This window comes from Cydia pomonella, chromosome 24 (assembly GCF_033807575.1).
Source record: "Cydia pomonella isolate Wapato2018A chromosome 24, ilCydPomo1, whole genome shotgun sequence".
In the NCBI taxonomy this organism is placed as follows: Eukaryota; Metazoa; Arthropoda; class Insecta; order Lepidoptera; family Tortricidae; genus Cydia; species Cydia pomonella.
In genome coordinates, this window is record NC_084726.1 from 6,560,544 (window position 1) to 6,567,110 (window position 6,567).

The 6,567-nt window shown below is 38.6% G+C and overlaps 1 non-coding gene across 1 annotated transcript; it reads right to left on the reverse strand.

Annotated features, from left to right (window-relative positions):
- Positions 1-3,785: 3,785 nt before the first annotated feature.
- Trnat-cgu (transfer RNA threonine (anticodon CGU)) lies at positions 3,786-3,857 on the reverse strand. Its single transcript has one exon. It is a non-coding gene; the product is annotated as a tRNA-Thr (tRNA).
- Positions 3,858-6,567: the final 2,710 nt, after the last annotated feature.

Sequence of the window (6,567 nt, forward strand, 5' to 3'; positions counted from 1 at the left end):
ACACATCTAAAAATCTTCAAGTTTTAGAAAAATTAAACACCCTTAGATTTTTTTTTTAATTTTACGTACACAGAAGGTTCTAAGGAGGGTGGAGGTAAGGAGAAAACTCTCTTATGGGAGAACAGTTGCAAAATTGTCGAGTTGTCAGCTAAGTACAAATAACAGTTTCAAATCTCTCAAGACTGGCGCTAGAGTAGCTATGAACTTAGAGAACTTAGGAGTGAAGCGCGCTGTCAATTATTTATGTGTATTGTGGCGCCACCTATCGGTATATTGACGGAAACTTTTTCATACACAGAGAGTGTACTCCTTACCATTTCATACCATTTCATTTTCGCTGTCTGACCTTGACGTTTTCTACGGGAGAGTAAATTTTTTCCCACGATTTCGCCGTTGGTCCCATAATAAAAGTTGCTCAGTATGACCCATATATTCAACTCGTAAATTATTGCAGGTAACTGAATAAACACACTGTATAATAACTCTTGTTTAAACATTATTTAGTGTTTAATGCGAGTCCGTTCATTTACCACCAAAGGAAAGTATCAAATGAATTTACTATAAACACTAATCAATCTGTAAAAAGGGCTCAATGTGAAGGCTAGTCACACTAAATCTCGCAGACACTCTTACCTGAATTTATTGTGAACGCGAGTTACAGCGTTTTGCCACAGAGTCTCGTATCGGCATCCAACAAGACATAGCGGAATTCTAATAAAATCCCGTATCTTGTGACTATCCATTACAAACACCCTGTTGCTGCCAACATATTATGTGGAACATTTATTGCATTAGTTTTTTATTTATTGATAAGTACAAGCTTTTTATCGTTAACTGTACTTTTGTTACTGTCAAACGATGAACTAGAATAACTCATTGACTTATATACTTCGTAACGACGACGGGCCACGGGCGAAACGAAGTGGGCCAGTACATCGGAGTCACATCGTACATATATGGAGCGTATTTGACGACCGGTCTCGCCTAGTGGGTGACCCTGCCTATGAAGCCGATGGTCCCGAGTTCGAATCCTCAAAGACACCAACATATATTTCTGTTTTTTTGTGTAATAAACACAGATATTTGTTTGGTGTAGATGTATATAATTATGTATTTATCTATATACGTATGTATATCGTCGCCTAGTACCCATAGTACAAGGTCGATCTATGTAAGATTGTCCCCAAATATTTATTTATTAATATGTTTTTTTTTGCTGCTAGTTGAGTAAGACTGCATGACTGGCTCGCATTGGTTGCGCACAATGCGATTTCACACCAATGTACTGGCCCACTTCGTTTCGCCCGTAAGGAACGGACCTTACGCCACACGTTAAGCCAGTTTTCCATTAACTTATATATTACTTCGTAAAGACGATTTTACGAAGTAATATATAAGGTAGCTTTGTCCCTACTTACGTAAGTAAACCTTACAAGTGTATCTTGCATCCTGAGGGCCTACCGCGAACCACGTTCGACGTGTTGCCTCCCTGTCACACTTACGTATGAATTCACAAGTGCGACAGAGAGGCAACACGTCGAACGTGGTTCGCGGTAGGCCCTCTGATAACACAAAGTTAAGTTAATAAACCCTCCGCAAGCCTAAGTTCCAATTCCGGACAAAAAGCAATTGTTAAACAAAAAAAAATTGCAGATTGAAGCAAACGAGTTCTACTTTCTTTCTAATACAGGCGGTAAGCGAAATGTTAATGTACCAACTTTTTATTAACTTTCGTTCGCTCGAAACTTTGGAGGAAATTTTAACTTGGAACAAGATGGTGGAAATGTAATCTAAGGCGTAAAGAGGCGCTTTATGACGTCCGTTTTTCTTAATGAGGCCAACTGTAGTTTTAGAAAAGCGATGTTTTAATCAAGCTACTTACACAACCACCCAAGTAAAGTCTACTCCTGCAACGATGGCCCACAAGTTCAATATGTTGTTAAGCATACATTCAGTAGGTTCATCTTGGTTTTTCTGGATTCTTCTTCCATTTATAAACATTTGTCATTGAATTATGAAATTAAAATAATAGTTGCACCTCAACGTAGATATCTAGGTTCATTCTTAATTATAATTAGGCCAAGCAACAAGAAGGTATAGATGCTTGGAATACAATTTATAACTCTGTAACTTTGTTTGGACTAGTTAGGAGGTGAACATATCAAAGGTTCCCCGTGGCCCTTAAGCCTAGGCTTGAGCCTACTCCAAACAAAGTTACGAAGTCAAAAATTGTGTTCCAAGCATTTTCCCTCTATAACTTTTTAAGCATTCGTTGCCTGGCCTAAATGGGGTGGTTTACGGTAGTACCTACATGTTTGTTATAATCATAATTTCATCCTATTTTGGAGTTTATCCAGTTGCATTCTAAAAGGGGTTCGCATTATCAACTTAATCCCAAGAATTAGCTCAGATATCATGTGGGTGAAACAACTTGTTGTAACCGCGCCGGGTATGGAGTCAACTGAACTGCATACGAACAGGTGTTGGAAACTGTGCCTGCCGTTGGCATAAATGGGGCTCGTGTGACTACCCTCAGTGTGTGTGTGGTGACCCTGAGACGGTCGAACACATTGTTCTGGAATGCCCTCTCACTAAATTCAAGGGACGGATTGAAGACCTCGCAAACCTTAGCGAAAGGACCATCGAGTATCTGAAGAATGCAAACATTAATCTGTAGATTAATATTTAATTTAACTTAAATCCAGTATCTAAAAATACCATAGGATAAATAAATAAATAACTTGTTCTTGTCAGTCATTGGCACAGTTATAGTCGCTTGAGTCACTTTCAAAACCCTGGTTTATGGTAATTAAAATAAACAAACATACATTTTATGGCAGTTGTAGGGCCTTTAGATAATCGGTCATCTACTTATAAGTATGACCGATTATGATGAATAGGTGGAGACTACTCCACCTATTCATCCATACTACTAAGTAGATGAAACGGTAATAAGGCCGACCTTCACCGAACTAAAATATGTTCCTGACTATGTGAAGGTTGGCCTTATTACCGTATCTTAGACCATTAGCATATTTTCAATAGTAGAACGTAAGAGTAGTTAGCATTTCCTCTAACAAACTATGCTACTGTTATCGCCTAGCTAACGGTACAGAATAACAACAAAAAAGGTCGATCCACCCATGTACAAGCTAGCAGCAGAGTAAAATATGTAGGTTTGTTTTATCAGCAACTTCTTTCTTTACTTATTGATTACCGTGTTCCCAATAAATTGTTCTCCGAGCGAAAAATTTCAGAATTCATCGTGATCATTCGAGCGCAACTAACTTTATTTGTATTCCAACATCAGGTGCCAACAATTCTGATTTAAGCATCTGAAAATATTCACGCGATTCGACACAGTCAATATGGTAAAAGTGGTAAAAGACGGATTTTATCGGATATAATTTTATCACTAAATCACAATATTTCTCAATTGTCCAACCCATGATTATAACAAAATTTACAGTACATATGGTGCTACTTAACCGCACTAGTGCGATAATTAGCACATTACGTGACCAAGTCGAAAATGTAAAGGGCTATATGTACTGTAAACGTTGTACGATACATGTGTGAATAGGTAATTCACAACTCGTGTCGATTTAAAACGCTCCCTTCAGTCTTGTCGAAACGCCACTCATTTTGAATTTCCTATTTTTCGCACTTGTATCGTAATGTACTATTATATTAAGTAAACACTGAAATAAATATCATACACTCGGTTAAATTTGTTATGGTTAATGGTTAATTGCAATTAACGTTCGGCCAACACTGTCCACCGGTGGCCGAGGCTGGAATCGAACCCGCGTCTTCAGCTTACGCGGCTAACGTCCTGACCACTACACCACCCGGCCACGGCGGTACCCGTCCCAAATTCTCTGGTGTATGCTATCTTTGAAAAGCTAGGCGCCTTAAAAAACACAAAAACACAAATATAAAAATATTTCATAAAACAATGTTCCCTAGTTGAAAATATATTATGACAAAAAAAAACATTTTGTGGATTCCCATGTACTTTTCTACAATGTAGTAAATTTCTTCTGTAATGTGTAATCCGTACATACATATTATATCCCCAGATTATAAGTATTAAACCTATACACACATATGTTAACCACCTGTTTAATTTTATGTGCAATTTTAGGTTTTATTATTAATCAATTTTGGTGAAAGAAAGCCTCGTTTTGAAGCGCTGGTGGACTAGCGGTAAGAGCGTGCGACTTGCAATCCGGAGGTCGTGGGCTCAAATCCCGCCTCGTACCAATGAGTTGGCACGTCATCAGAAAAAATATCAGGCCGAAAAGCTATTAAGGCACAAGATGTTCTCTTATCCTACCACGACCTTTATGAACAAGAAACAGGTGTATTAGGTTTGTAACACATTTAGATAGTAGGGTTGAGCCTCTGCCTCCCGAAGTAGGTCAAAGTCTGTGACTCGGGAATCAGTGATTCCTCCTAGGTATGAGAACTCTTCATTTGGTAATAATGGTGTCAAAAAATTCTAAAATTAAATAAAAAGGTCTAAAATTATCTTATAATAAATATTTAAGTACCTTAACACTATGGCGACTAATTTTACAATCATCATTTCAATACCGCCACAATTTCGCGTAAACCCACCTTGGGGGAATTATTCCGGAGAAATTATAATTTTGTCGCAATTTGTCTTAAAGACTTACAATTCCCGGTAATATTGTTGTTTGCAAGGGATTTGGCGGCAGGGGAAGAAAGTACTTTTGTTTGGCTTTAATCTATTTACATCATAACGTCTGAAGGCCTTTTGAGAGGTCTTCGTGGCAGTTGTGACATTATCACACATTATTAAAGTCGGTTTTGACTTAGTGTAAGGCCCGAGTGGTCGCTCGAGTTGGGCGTGCAGCGGGCAGTGGCAGCTGAGCGGGGAGTTCGGCGTGCATGTTATGGCTCCTCTACTCGTTGTCTAAGTACCCACAATACTAGCCTTATTGAGCTTTCCGTGGGACTTAGTCAATTTGTGTAATACTCTCTATTTATTTATTGCGGTCGATAGATAACATCCACCATAATATTCTACGTCATTTCTTTTATTTTGCAGATAAATAAAATGTTGGTACGTGGCGTATAAATAAATTGCTGCAGCGGCTAATGCTTCCACGTCCATCTTGGAAAACGAATAGATCGCAACTGAATGTCGCCATCGTGTAGTGGTGTTTCAACCATCGCATAACCATCTCGCTGGGCCATCGTGTAGAGGAGCCATCAAACAAATGCCGACGTATAGGAGCGGCCTTAGTGCACGCTGCTCACATCACTTGTGAGCCCGACGCCACGCTGCACGCCCCGCCGAACGCTACGCTTCGAGCGTTCACTCAGGCCTTACACTTAGACATGTCCTTTTAGCCTCCTAAGTCCCGAGTTCCTTTTAAAAGGACTAAATTAAATCGAATTTTGAACTATAATGGAATTAAAGAAGGTTCCAAATACAAAACTGTTAAATGACTAAACTAGTCATAAAATTATTTTCGTTCAAATCAATATATTTAAACGAATATAAATAAATAAATACTCTCACACAGATGGACCTAGTCCAATACTAAGCAAAGCTTGTATTATGGGTACTAAGCGACGATACACATACGTATATAGATAAGTACATACTTATATACTTAGAAAATACACATGACACAGGAACAAATATCTGTGTTCATCGCATAAATAAACCATCATCCATCGGCTTCATAGGCAGGGTTACTAGCCACTAGGCCAAACCGGACGCCGAAATATGCCAAGCTAACAGCATTTTTTAGGAAGTTTTTTTTAAATATAGGCCGTATATTTTTGCTACTCTATTTGATTAATTAATAATGCTACTTACCTGCCTGCACAAATATATTATATTGAAACTACTTATAAAATAAGAGAGAACGAGGATAAATGGTGCAATAAGATAAAGTAAGATGGATCATAATTAATAAATAAGTAAAATCTTCCTAATATGACAAGACGGATGTATGTGTATCACACTTGATGAATTATGTACCTACATTGTATATGTACATTGTATTGTTGTCTCTATATGTAGATTTGTATTTACTCCGTACTTGTCACAGTGGCAAAACTTTTTTTAGAGTGTGACAAGCTGCCACTGTGACAAGCAAGACGGACCAAGCTGCAAGGCGTTTGTAATGACAAAGTGAGGCAATATCTCATGAATGACAAATTTCTATGAAAATATGACGTTTATAATGACACTCCCTCACTAAGTTCCGCTCAAGTTAGTGTACAGTTAGCTTAGCGCCACTTGTACAATTCCACTAACCCTGTGTTAACCGGTTAAACCTGGAGCTACCATGGTTACCAGTACAATTTGACACTGGGTTAACGGTTTAACCGCTTTAACCCCGGGTTAGTGGGATGGTGCAAGTGGCGCTTAGACATACTCTACAGTTTTTAGTTTTCCATTTTCGAAGAGTGTCAAAGGGCCCTCTATAGGAAGCGAGCATGAACTGTAGGGGGCAGCAGCCCCCCCAGGGGGCGAGAGCCACCTGTTTGTTATCCCCAAGTGTAAATGTCAATTTTAAGCTT